Here is a 14,661-nt window from a genome sequence, read left to right on the forward strand (position 1 = left end):
ATATAATAATTCCAATCCCAAAGAAAGCAGGTGTTGACAGATGTGAAAATTACCGAACAATCAGTTTAATAAGCCACAGCTGCAAAATACTAACACGAATTCTTTACAGACGAATGGAAAAACTAGTAGAAGCCGACCTCGGGGAAGATCAGTTTGGATTCCGTAGAAATACTGGAACACGTGAGGCAATACTGACCTTACGACTTATCTTAGAAGAAAGATTAAGAAAAGGCAAACCTACGTTTCTAGCATTTGTAGACTTAGAGAAAGCTTTCGACAATGTTGACTGGAATACTCTCTTTCAAATTCTAAAGGTGGCAGGGGTAAGATACAGGGAGCGAAAGGCAATTTACAATTCGTACAGTAACCAGATGGCAGTTATAAGAGTCGAGGGACATGAAAGGGAAGCAGTGGTTGGGAAGGGAGTAAGACAGGGTTGTAGCCTCTCCCCGATGTTATTCAATCTGTATATTGAGCAAGCAGTAAAGGAAACAAAAGAAAAATTCGGAGTAGGTATTAAAATCCATGGAGAAGAAATAAAAACTTTGAGGTTCGCCGATGATATTGTAATTCTGTCAGAGACAGCAAAGGACTTGGAAGAGCAGTTGAACGGAATGGATGGTGTCTTGAAGGGAGGATATAAGATGAACATCAACAAAAGCAAAACGAGGATAATGGAATGTAGTCGAATTAAGTCGGGTGATGTTGAGGGTATTAGATTAGGAAATGAGACACTTAAAGTAGTAAAGGAGTTTTGCTATTTGGGGAGCAAAATAACTGATGATGGTCGAAGTAGAGAGGATATAAAATGTAGACTGGCAATGGCAAGGAAAGCGTTTCTGAAGAAGAGAAATTTGTTAACATCGAGTATAGATTTAAGTGTCAGGAAGTCATTTCTGAAAGTATTTGTATGGAGTGTAGCCATGTATGGAAGTGAAACATGGACGGTAAATAGTTTGGACAAGAAGAGAATAGAAGCTTTCGAAATGTGGTGCTACAGAAGAATGCTGAAGATTTGATGGGTAGATCACATAACTAATGAGGAGGTACTTCATAGGATTGGGGAGAAGAGAAGTTTGTGGCACAACTTGACCAGAAGAAGGGATCGGTTGGTAGTACATGTTCTGAGGCATCAAGAGATCACCAATTTAGTATTGGAGGGCAGCATGGAGGGTAAAAATCGTAGGGGGAGACCAAGAGATGAATACACTAAGCAGATTCAGAAGGATGTAGGTTGCAGTAGGTACTGGGAGATGAAGAAGCTTGCACAGGATAGAGTAGCATGGAGAGCTGCATCAAACCAGTCTCAGGACTGAAGACCACAACAACAACAATCTTCAACTCCTTCGATATAACTCATGACTAAGTAAATAACTACATGAAATGTGTTTGTAATTTTATTACATAGACCATAGATAACATAGATTCCATGTAACATCTTTTTACTGAAAACATCATCTAAGTCATGAGCCTCAGGGCATGAAGCTGAGCATCTCATTCCACATTTACAGTGCACAATTTATGACATTTTTGTTACAGATCAAATATTGTGCTTTCTACTGCATGCAGAAGTAAAGACCTTCACACAGTTCAGATTAGACAGTTGTTTTGTAGCCTACTGATTAGTAAAGTGACTAATATTTCAGTTGCTTAAGTGAATTACTTTAAAATACTTGCAGAGATTTTTCCATAAGTTGAAAGTTAATATGGATGTTGGCCCTTGGATGTAAAACGTCGTGAATGACTAATATTTTGAGAAGATACATCGTTAATATCTAGCTCAATACACCGGTACAGTCAACATTTGGTAACATATTACGCTTCCTATCTTGATATCGTTTTGGTATCTGTAGTGTATTAAGCAAAAGTCAGAAACAAATGTGCTTATTTTGTAAAAATACCTGACATTATGCACATAATAACGCAAATATTTATAACTGTGTACCTTCTCAATGTTAGAGCTTTGCATATGGTTGAAGTCTGCTCTAGACATTTTATAATTAAGCAAATGATCATGCCTTATATTTGAAACAATTGCCAAGGGAGGCAATTGAATACAGAGAGTTATATTGAGACCAAGAGGTAAGAAATGATGTGCTTATGATGTAACTGAATTTGTGTGATGAAATAAGGTGTTCATAGTATGCAATAACATAAATGGTACTTATGCTGAGCAAAAATTAAGGAATAATATTTATTGAAATATGGTTTGTGTATCTAGATGAATAGACGTTTTTAAGACTAAGTATTTCAGGAATAATATTTATTGAAATATGGTGTGTGTATCTAGATGAATAGACGTTTTTAACACTAAGTATTTCAGGAAGCCAATGAATAGAAGATGATGTTTTGTCAGTAGTGATGATGCATGTGGATGTTTTGATGGATTATTATTACAGGTAGCCAGTGAGGGGTAAAAAAATTGGTCTCAGTAATGATGTTGTATGTGGTTTAATATTAACTTAAACAGGTACACCATGTGGTAGCAGTGGAGAGAAGAACCAAAATACATTTGACATGAACATTTTCTTCCAGAACTGTGCTCTGTTTGTATGTCTTTAAGAGGAATTGAGTCAACAGATAATAGAGCTACTTTGTGGTTGACATCTGATCTTTATTTTCAGGGACTTGCAGCTTGCTAATGAAAATATAATGAAAAAATAATAATGATACCAGTGAATTTGTCAACCAGTGAATTTGTCAAATGCTAAGGTGATGTTACACCTAAGAGTTTTCCTCAAATAGTATAAGATGTTGGCTGTCTCATGACTGAGATTAATTATATTGTAATATGGTTTTCTATCTTAAGAATGTGTATACAATAATTAGATATTTTGGTGATTACTATACTTATTCCTGATGTTACTGTACATGAGATATGTGGTAGTTACCATTCTGGCGAGACAGATAAATGCTTCTAACTTAAGAAACTGGTTCAAAGTCTTTTCATTTATTTGAGATACTTTAAAAATGGAGATATGTACTCAAGATTGACGTTTGATACCATATTGACGATTGACTGTTTACTTATTTAAATAATTGGTTGAAATGACACCAGAACTTTACTGAGAAGGCTAATATGCAATTTATATGATGCCTATGTTATAAGACAACCATTTCTACTGTATGTATATCAGATAAGGATTTTTGAGTAAGACACATGTACAAGAAATTACTATGTTTTTCAGGACAATTAATTTTGGCACTAAAAGGTATGTACTTAATTATCTAATTCCTTTGTAAATTTCTTCCACATGTTCTGGACACACATGGGAGGTTATCTTGGTTAAGATGCACATACAAACCTTAATGGAAAGAATTATGATGGATGGCTTCATGCAATTTGTTGTGACACTAAGTTGAGTATCAAAGCATGTCTCAGATTATGAAAAATGGACCAATGAAAACACTGCTCATTATGGCAGTTCTATAGCAATGATTGTAGCTATTCAAACTCTGGGTTGTCAGTGGAGGCTATGACAAGACACTTCATCCTTCCTGATTGTACCTGGACAACATATTTATTTTAAGCTCTGTGGGTTGTGAAAGGAGGAACTGAAGGCAAAGTGCTATGCTCCCTGAGTGTGCACCAGGAATATGTGCATGCTATCATGTTGGTGCTACTGTGACAAGTGTGTGTGTGACAAAACCGTGATAAGTTTGTCATTTTCCTGTTATATTTTTTTCCTTCTATTGCATGATGCTGTCCTCATCTGTTTTCTCACTAATTCTGAACAGACTATTGTAAGCAATTTTGTGCCATACTATAAATATTTGTATCTTTGTTGCTTTGGTTGAACTCCCATGAATAATAAACTGTCTTCATAAGATTATGTTAAACATTTGAACAGATAATTGTCACTGTTTTGTAAAGGTTTGTATCATGTTGTATGAAATGCATGTATCTTTCTTACTTCTTTTGAACTGACAGGTATTCTTACTTGTCCTAATAGATGTTTTAAATATTTGTACAGCTAACTGTAATGACTTTGTAATGTTTGGTACCTTAAACATTATGTATTGATGCCACCATATTTGACTGAACTAGATTAATGATTTACCACAGCAAGCATCTTGTTATGCAGTGTCTTCTGTGTCAAAACAAATATGTAAAATAAGTTTTTACTAGAAGCTTTGTATGCTTGTTTGCGAGTATGCACTGTTATATGTATTTCAACTTATACGCCATTTTTGTATCACTTTGTATCTGCTCACTGATATTTTGTACATGTTGGCACCAACCACAGGTATTTGTAACAACACATTTTGTACCATGCTTTTGTGTTTGTTTCTTTTGGAGAATTTGTAGTGCCTTCTGCGATTGTATCAACAGAAACCACCTTGCAAAATTCTTGTTTAATATGGGGTGGGTGATGAAAAGGGGCTGTCCTATTAGTTAAAACGATTTTCAGGAAGTTTTGTCCATAGAAGTGCATGAAGTTGGTAATTTGAAAAGTGTACTCAAACCCTGTAATATCGACATCATCTTATTTTTTGTAAGAATGTGTTTCAGAACAGAGATGTTAGTGAGAGTGGTTAACTTCGCTTTGTCAGAGTAAGTCAGAGAGCAGCAGTACCAGAGTGTGTCGGACACTCTGGCAATGTACTTCGTTTAAAAGGGTGGAAGCTAACCTGTTGTGTAGGGAGGCAGCATTATTAAAAAAGGATTTTGTATTATATGTTTTGAGGAAAGATATAGAGCAAACGAGCTTATATTAATGGAAGTATGATAAAAGCTAAATTTTAAGGTAGTCCAGTTTTTTATATTTGTAGCTGTGTAGCTTCTCATTGTTAGAACATTGGGTATGGTTGAAGTTTGCTGTAAAAAATTTGTAATGAAGCATATGATGTTGTCCTACAGCTGAAACAAGTGTCAAGGGAGGTAGCAGTACATAGCAGAATGACTAAGAAATATTTTGCTAACTTGCCTACGACTGAGAACTCTATGGCAAATGAAATTTGTTTTTGACAGTCACATCATTGTTCTTAAAAGTAACAAGTTGCGGAGCATTGCTTGCGTGCAGATAGAAAAATTAATGTAATTACTGTGATAAGTTCACGCACACTGTAAGGCACAGCGATTGGCAGAGAGTATTTGTAAAAACAATGTCAGTATCAGTTCAGAGGCTGAAACACTAAAAGATTTCTGTAAACTACTATCTTGTAAATTTTGAATGTGTCCTATCAAAAAGACAAATGTGTTAATTTTTGTGTTCATTTGCTGTGTAATTATAATAACAATTCAGATGCAGTAATTGTTTGTAGGACTAAAGATAAAGATTTGCAATATTCAGGGTCAACATTTTAAACTGAGTCATATTGTTTTTCAGTCAGATGGCTTATGTAAATATCATTGAAAACGGATTGCTTTCTTGTGGAGGAAATCTGGATTTCGCATCATGTAGCAGGGGCTCCAAATATTTCTGTTCAAAAAAAATTTGACGTAGTTCAGTTGCCCTGCTGTGAGATTTACATATTTCGATATCAAAACTAAGTTTTATTGTGTCTCAGATACCAACTTGACACTTACGAACATGAGTTTAAATATATAAACAACTTTCAAGTTTAGCAACAGTTTTCAGATTTATGCTTTACGATCGCTGTGTGGCACTTCTCACGGTAAAGTTTTATTTATGGCAGCGACATTGTAGTCTGCTGATGTTGGCAATGACCAGTTTGGAGCAAATGATTGTACTGTTCCTGCTCAAGAGCTGACAGGTTTTTGTATATACCCTTGTTGGCTCAGTAAATTAACTATCCTTCTAAAACGAACATTTCATAACAAAACATTGAAGTTAATATGACTGTCACATAAATTTCAACGTTCAGTGATCATTCCCAACATCAGCACACTATGTCGCCACTGCTGTAAGTCAAATTTCACCCTTTTCACAGTATATTCTTCAACACTACAAAAGTAAATCAAGTCAGTTGTACTGTAAATCATTAATCCACAGGTGAAACTCAGCAATAAGTACCATGCACAATTGCCTATGCAATCGCTTCACTCTCATGGGGATCAGCCTCCCAAACATTCACAGTTAAAATTCTTTCTATCAGTCCACGACACGAAAATGCGTTACCATACTTTCTGTATCATTCCACAGTCTGTGATTTGCTCTGAATAGTTTGTGCTGTCTACAATCGAAACAATATCTTTACAGCATCCACACAGTTTACTCATCTGCGTATCAAAGTTTTATGCTTCGTGAGTCAAAAACCAATTCTGGCAAATAAGCATATGACACATAAAGTCACTAGTCCTTTAATCGTGGTACACATCAAGGTTATAAAATGTAGCACTGTCCAAACACTGATATCTTTCATGGCCATGAACACAACGTCTAGCAGTACATGTGTAGCTTGACATTCATCTCCACTCTGCTCTTCTCACTCCCCACTCTTTGTTGACGCATTCTCTATCGACCTATCGATATGGTTCTACACTGCTCATACATGTTACTTCATATAACACTTTCAAATGCTCTGATTACATCGACTTACAGTTTTGACAAAACAACAATTTCATATTACTCTGTCCATAGAAAATGCATTTAAATAACACATTAATAAATAAGAAAGGATACAACAACAGAATAACTGAATATGACAATCACATTCATAACAACTACAATATATAAACAGGAGCATAAAGTCTAATCCACAATAACCATCATGCCATCACCACATCACAACACCATCACGTTAAGGTGTACTGACAGTGTCCATCGCTTCATGACATGTCAAGTCAGTTCAAGTCACGTGATCCCAACCCACATAGCTGTTCTGAATTGCTTTTTCGCAAGAACTGAAATCTTTGCAAGATAATTTTCAACTGTTTTTATGTGCAAAGTGCAAGTGCACAATGTGATGGGTTATATATGTAGGTACTGGAGAACGTATTTTTACGAAAATGATATTCATCGGATTCAAATTGTTTGCAAAAAAAAGTGTGTGAAATCTTATGGGACTTAACTGCTAAGGTCATCAGTCCCTAAGCTTACACACTACTTTGCCTAAATTATCCTAAGGGCAAACACACACACCCATGCCCGAGGGAGGACTCGAATCTCCGCCGGGACCAGCCGCACAGTCCATGATTGCAGTGCCCTAGACCACTCAGTTAATCCTGCGCTGCCAAATGGTTTGTAGCTTGCAGGGATAGCTTGTATACTGGAGAAGGAAAACAGAAGTGCAAAACGGCCTAAAAAAGAATGTGGGTCCATAAAACGTCAATCTTTCATATAGAAAAGGAATTTCACACACTATACAAGGAGCTTGAGGAAGAGGAATCTGCATATTACATTTTAGAAAATCAAAGCACAAGTTTTTTCATTTGTTACATCAAATTCCAGTGAGAATTACTGAAAGGAACACAGTCTTACAAGCTGCCATCGTGTCCCATTAAAAATTGCTATGTTTAAGGTTCAGTTTCACTGACAATCTGTGCAGATTATTGTTCAGTAGTCATATCACTATAAATAGCTTTAACCTCAAGATTTATAGGCTTCCATTATATCTTGTATTTGGTTTATAATAGTTCAAGAGACTTATTTTTATTGGGGCTACCAAGTGAAACCTCATAAGTATTGACAACTTATACTTGCAAAACTGTTTTACACAATCCAGAGAGCTATGTAACAATAATTAAGGCCACCACAAACACATACTTAAGCAAGCAACTCGAATACATTTCTTGATGTATACATCACAAAAAAGCATTTTGCCACTGTTTCAGAGTCTGAAGGTTTCAGTCCATTTCTTTATGAAACACTACAGACGCCTGTAAATGCACAAATAAATTTCACCTACTAATCAGTCTTATTCTACTGACAGCACTTTTTGCACTTCAAGTTGAAGCCATACTGCAATGAATACGAGACCACTATGTATAAAAATCCTCTTTATAAATTTAGTAGAGGGCAAGTAATTTAATACGCTCATGTTGTACATTTCCAAGACCTGCCTTAATGCTCCAATTAATCTTTCATCATTTATTATAAGATTTAATGAAAGAAGTAATGAAACAAAACAATTTACAACAAATAATGAACAACAAACAATGGATGTCAACCACAACAAAACGAAATATGGAGATCTGCACATGGCCATGTATTGCGATTAAATGAGCTTGGTGGTCATGTCATCAACAATAGATGGATGACATCAGCCATTAAAACTTTCTTTCCAAGAAGTCTAGAGTGTACCCCGTATAGCGTCCCCAGTGCTATATTACGAAAAGACTTAAAAACAGTGTTTATAAAGAAGAGACATTTAAAACTTAAATAATATATTTTTACCATGTAGCCATAAAACAATAATTTCTCTGTCTAAGTTTCGAATGCAAAGAAATATAACAAAGTGATCTAAAGAGACGACAAGATACGTTCTTTTGTTAAATTTTTAGTCGTCTTCACTTCTTCTCTTGTCTTTGTTGTGTATAGACGGACATCTTGCGAGTGCTATCAAATGTAAGCATATTTGAATGAGTTAAACAGATAATACACTGATTTAATATTATTGTGCACTTTTAATTTGTAAGAGGTGATCCCGATTTCATGTCTGCCTTCCTTGAATTAACCTGCATTCAAGTAATTTACAGTTCAACAATCGCAGCGGCCAATGCAGCCAATGACGCCATTACGTGGCGATATTAACTTATGGAAAATTAGCGGAAGCGAAAAAGTCGCCCACTATTAACATAATATGAATTTTTCTCCGCAGCCGCCCAACGTTGCAGGAAATACGTAGCTTTAAGATTCTTATTTTCAGTACCATAGCCGAGAGCCAGAGCCAGGACTCCGACTACAATACAATGGTTAACGGAGGTAAGAAAAAATACTCTCGCGCGTGTGTGGGCCGCAATTGTAATTAATAACTAAAGATCTTTTGCTTTAAAGTGAACTGACTAGCCAAGGAAATTAATATGAGAAGTTTATTCCAATGTTCAACTTGTATGCTCATGTTTTAAGATTCAGCGAGTCTAACATTCATTAACGTAACAAATAATTTAAGATTAATATTGTTAAAAAGGAGAACATCACAAAAGCATTTAACTGTAAATCAAAATTAAATGAAATATCATTTTTAATTAAGGCCCACTACGTAAGTCGGCAACAATAAAAAATAATAATAATAATAATATATTACATTACGACGGTCGACGGACGCGAGATTGGCGCCCAACGTGGGGCCCGATCAATATGATTCTATTGTAATGAATGTAATTATGTATGTGTCTAATTGTTGTAAAATATTAATGCCTATATAATTATTTTATATGGACAACAACAAAACCACACCCTGAGGAGAGCCGGAGAAGAAAAAGTGTAGAAAAGAAAGGATTTCGATAAACAGTAACAACTAAGGTAAGGCCTGTTGTGCAAGCATCCTGTGTAGCTCTGTGCGGAATATTGAACCCATATGCACATGAGATACCTTCGGTGAAAAAAAAATAGTAAGTAAAGTGCAATTTAAATTGTGTGTATTTGTGTAATTATGCGTTTATTTTTGGAGGGGATAATTATTTTTGTGTGTATCAGTGTTAAAGATTCGTCAGTGGCTTAAAGTGAATTTATTATGGGTAAGATAGGACAAGCTAAAGCATCCGTACCAGACGAACAAAATTTTGTTAATATGGAAAGTGTTGGTCATTTGCAATACGCAAACGAATCCCAAGCCACTGCCTTGGATAACATAATTTCCAGAGCGGGGGGCGAGGCTCTGTGGACAGTGAATGACGCTCCACAGCAGAATGGGAATAGAATAACAACAACTCCACTGCCTGGGCAGGGGGACCAATCGAATGCTAGATTAAGCGGGGCACCAGTATTTTCACTGATTGCCGACCCATTTGCAGAATTTCTGCGCAGGTTAGAAGAAAGAGATAGGGAGAGAGATCAGACACTGGCTCAGATGCTCTATGACCAAGGGCAACAAAGAGAACAGAAAGAAATGGAAAAAGAAAGAATGTCAGAACAGAGGGAAAAACAAAGAGACGAAGAACTGGCTCAGATGCTCTATGAGCAAGAGCAACAAAGAGAACAGAAAGAAAGGGAAAAAGAAAGAATGTCAGAACAGAGGGAAAAACAAAGAGACAAAAAACTGGCTCAGATGCTCTATGAGCAAGAGCAACAAAGAGAAAAGAAAGAAAGGGAAAAAGAAAGAATGTCAGAACAGAGGGAAAAACAAATAGACGAAAAACTGGCTCAGATGCTACATGAGCAGGAGAAAAAATTAACGCAAATGCTACATGACCAAGGGAAAGAATTTACGCAAAAGCTCAGTGAGCAAGAGCAGCGCAGTGAAGCGAAGCTAGACAGAATCCAAAGCGAACTTGCTGAGATGCGGGACGCTTGCAAAGAAATACCCGATCTTGTGCAAAGCTTAGCCGGCGAGATGCAAAAATTACAGATATCGCAGGCTAGGCTTGAAGACAACATCCAGACTTTAACCACCCGCGTGGATAATGTGGAGATAGATGCACGGAAAAGTATTGATACATATTGGAAGTGCAAGCTCAAAAAGTCGACAAAGAATTTAATGAATGGCTAGAAGTAAAGGATCGCGAGATATCTGAAAAGATTGAAAGCGACGTAAAAACAGCTGTAGAACAAGTGACTGCGGCCGCGAGTGTAAATATTGACGCTAGCGATGCCGCACTTCATACCGAATTAACACAGATCAAGTCCCGTGTGACAGCGGAGTTGCCAAATTGGCAACAGGAGGTCGTGGGGAGACTTGTCTGTGTTGGAAAGCAATGTAAATAGTGGCGGACGGATAATAAATCCGACTCCGCATACTGATTACTATAATAACGCTGACGGTATGCAGGGTGCGAGTGTGCAACCCCAACCTAATGTGAATTATGAGTATGAACAACATGCGATACTGTGCAGCGCACATCACGAAGTAATGAATGTCACAGAATGTAGCAATCAGATGTGCAAAAAAGGGGCCAATGTAATAAAACACAGGACATTCCAACCCTTCAATAGCGAAAAACGAAATGTCCACCCTGTGGTATTTATTAAGAGATTCAGAAATGTGTTTCCCAGGACATGGACGGAAATACAAAGAATACAGTTCGTGGTCTCCTTTATTCAAGGTGACGCGGCACTGTGGGTCACCGACGTGTCCGAAAAATGTCTAACGATGCAACAGTTTGAAGGTGCATTCTTACAAAAATTCTGGTCTGATAGCGTCCAAGAAAGACTACGCAAGGAGTTATACAGTCCAGAAATGTACAATCCTAAGGTGGGAACGTTACGCAAATATTTTGAAAAGTATATAAACAAAATCAGGTACTGGGACGAGCCAATGTTCGATCGTGACATAATCAGATTAATAAAAATAAAGTTGCCCAGTGAAATTAAAAGATATTTCATCAATGTGCCGGAATACGATATAGAACAATTCATGGAAATAGTGGATTCTGTTGACTTATTGATCGAAGATATGAAAACCGAAAACAAGTGGAACCATGCGGGCTGTAATCAACAAAAAGCCGATTACAATGGCAGCCACAGTAACGGTAGTAACTTAGTACCAAATGGTAACGGGAATAGGCAAGAGCACCGGCAACAGAATCGAGGCACAAACAATGGCAATGGTTATAACGGCAACTGTTATAATCGTCAAAATCGAAAGAGACGTCATGATGGACGCATGACTAATGGATATAATGGTAATGGCAATCCGCAATGGCGGAACAACCGAAACCAGTGGCGTGGTAGTAATGAACCGACACCACAGTGGCAACAAAACACAGCGCCACAATGGAACGCCAACCCAGGTCCATCACAGAACATGTCAGAAAGTTACAACCGACCACCGCAAAACCAGAGCCATACACAGTATCAAAATACGCCATCGGGGAGGCAGGGCGCCCAACCCAACAGTAGCAACAACAACAACCAGAACCACAATGTGAGGTTAGTGGAAGTGACAGACAACTGTCAACCCACTAATGCTCATCCGTTAAACTAAAGACAGCCACAATACGCTCTCCGTTGTTGGCTGCAGGATGGTGTAGTGAGGGCACATTCACGGATGACAGCCATAAACTTTGTATGCTGAAATACAATGACGGAATAAAAATAGAAAAGGAACTCGTAGACATACCGCAGAAATGTATCCGAACCGACAAAAGTGTTGTGCAGGCTATATTGAAAGCACATATGTACGGAGCACCAATACAGATAATAGTCGATACTGGTGCGTCAACCAATGTCATGAGTGCAAATTTTTACAAGTACTTGAGTCAAAATAATAGAATACCAGTATTGCCAGTGAAGAATTGTCGTGTAACAGGTGCAATAGGTGCACAATCTCATATCATAAAGCACCAGGTGCAAGTCGAGTTTACGGTAGGAAATGAAGCAATGAAAAGCTCGTTGCTAGTAGTTAGGGGATTAGGTGTTGCTTGCATCATGGGGATGGAATTTTTACGCCAGAGGGACGCAAAAATCGACCTCTTGTGCGGGGAAGTAAGCCCTATGAATGAGGGTGTAAATGGTTCAAATGGCTCTGAGCACTATGGGACTTAACATCTATGGTCATCGGTCCCCTAGAACTTAGAACTACTTAAAACCTAACTAACCTAAGGACGGCACACAACACCCAGTCATCACGAGGCAGAGAAAATCCCTGACCCCACCGGGAATCGAACCCGGGAACCCGGGCGTGGGAAGCGAGAACACTACCGCACGACCACGAGCTGCGGACAAATGAGGGTACACGTGTAGTTTTGCCATTGTTGAGGACACGGGAAGTGCACGGTAAATATTGCCGGAACTTTCAGTCTAGATTCGAAGGAATACAGGTAATGAATTTATATTCTGACTTAAGTACAAGACGAGTGTATTATAAAGAATTTATTACTGAAGACAAGGAGGAAAAAAGGAAACTGATAGCCATGAAAGTCAGGGAGTCAGAACATTTGACTGAAGTACAACAAAATGAATTGACTCGCCTACTTACAGATTATGAGAATGTGTTTTCGGAAAAATCCGGTGTTATCGAGGGCTACACCTATAATATCGAAGTGGTAACTCATGATACTTTCTGTCACGCAAACTACACCATCCCGTGTTCAAAGAAAGAGGCAGTTACGAAGGAAATAAGAAAAATGCTTGATTGGGGGATAATTGAACCATCTCTATCTCCGTACAGCAGTCCGCTCATTGCAGTAGCGAAACGGACGGCAGTATACGTCTCGTGCTTGATGCGCGCGATATTAACAAAATAATTGTACCTGTCAGAACGCGACCAGAAAACCTGGATGAACAGATACAGAAGTTTTATGGAGTTAAATATCTTACCTTTGTCGATATGCGTTCGTCGTATTTGCAAATCCCACTAACTGAATCATCAAGAAAGTACACTGCCTTTGTGTTTGCCGGCAGAAGTTACCAATTTAAAGTTTTACCATTTGGATTAAATGTTAGTGCAGGTGTCTTCATTGCAGCGCTCGATACAGTATTAGGACCAGATTTGTTGGACCGAGTAACGTTGTATGTCGATGACTTATTAATAGCTACTCCCGATTGGGAAAGCCACATGGACACTCTGAGATGCGTACTAAAATGATTTTCTGAGGTAGGCGTAACAGCAAAACTCGCAAAATCCAAATTTGGCAGGGAGAGAATAAAATTTCTTGGTCATATAATATCACCTACAGGTATTGTGCCTGATCTGAAGAAAATGACAGCAATTGAAAACTTCCCTCCTCCTAGAACCAAGAAACAGTTAAAGGCATTTCTGGGTCTAGTGTCATTTTTCAGACGATTCATACCTGACCAGCTTTTAAATCATAATACCCTGTTAAACTTTTTGAGAAAGAATACACCCTGGATATGGAATGAACTGTGCCAGCAGTCATTTGAGCAAATACGACAAACCCTTCTAAATGCTAATCTACTGTCACATCCTGACATGTCAAAGGAATTTTGCCATTGCTACAGACGCTTCCACTGTCGGACTAGGCGCTTGCTTATTCCAAATCGATGAGGAAGGTGGAAACAAGAACGTAAGAATAATCGGTTTCGCAAGCCAAGTGTTGTCAAGTTGTGAACGATCATATACAGTCACCGAACTCGAAACACTAGCAGTAGTATGGGCCATGAAGAAGTTCAGATGTGTACGGAAAAAATGTAAAAATTTTCTGTGATCATCAGGCCTTAATTTTTCTGCTGGCATGCAAGTTAATGCACGACAGGTTGGCTAGGTGGGTGCTTGCTCTGCAGGAATATCAATTTCAAATAATGTGTATAAAAGGTCGTGACAACGTAGTACCTGATGCTTTGTCACGGTTGCCGCAAGGTCTGCCTGAGCTAACAACAATACTAGAACAGGCAACAGAGTACAAAATTTTAGTTATGAAAGACCCCTACTTGTCGAAAAAAGTTCCTGCAGGCGTGCAAGCAACTGCCTAGTCTACAGGACGAAGATCCCGCCTTGGGAAAAGTCAAACAAGAACTCCTATCTTCGGGTGGAAATCAGATAGGTAGCCATTATTCTGTGCAAAATGGGGTATTATATTACCGGAAGGATGTTAACAAGGACTTGTGGTCTATCTGTGTACCGGAAGTATGTATCAGTGATTTAATCTGGCACGTGCACCTTTCGTGGGGACACGTGGGCATTGAAAAATGTAGAACA

The sequence above is a fragment of the Schistocerca cancellata genome, chromosome 2, assembly GCF_023864275.1.
Source record: "Schistocerca cancellata isolate TAMUIC-IGC-003103 chromosome 2, iqSchCanc2.1, whole genome shotgun sequence".
NCBI classification, from domain to species: domain Eukaryota; kingdom Metazoa; phylum Arthropoda; class Insecta; order Orthoptera; family Acrididae; genus Schistocerca; species Schistocerca cancellata.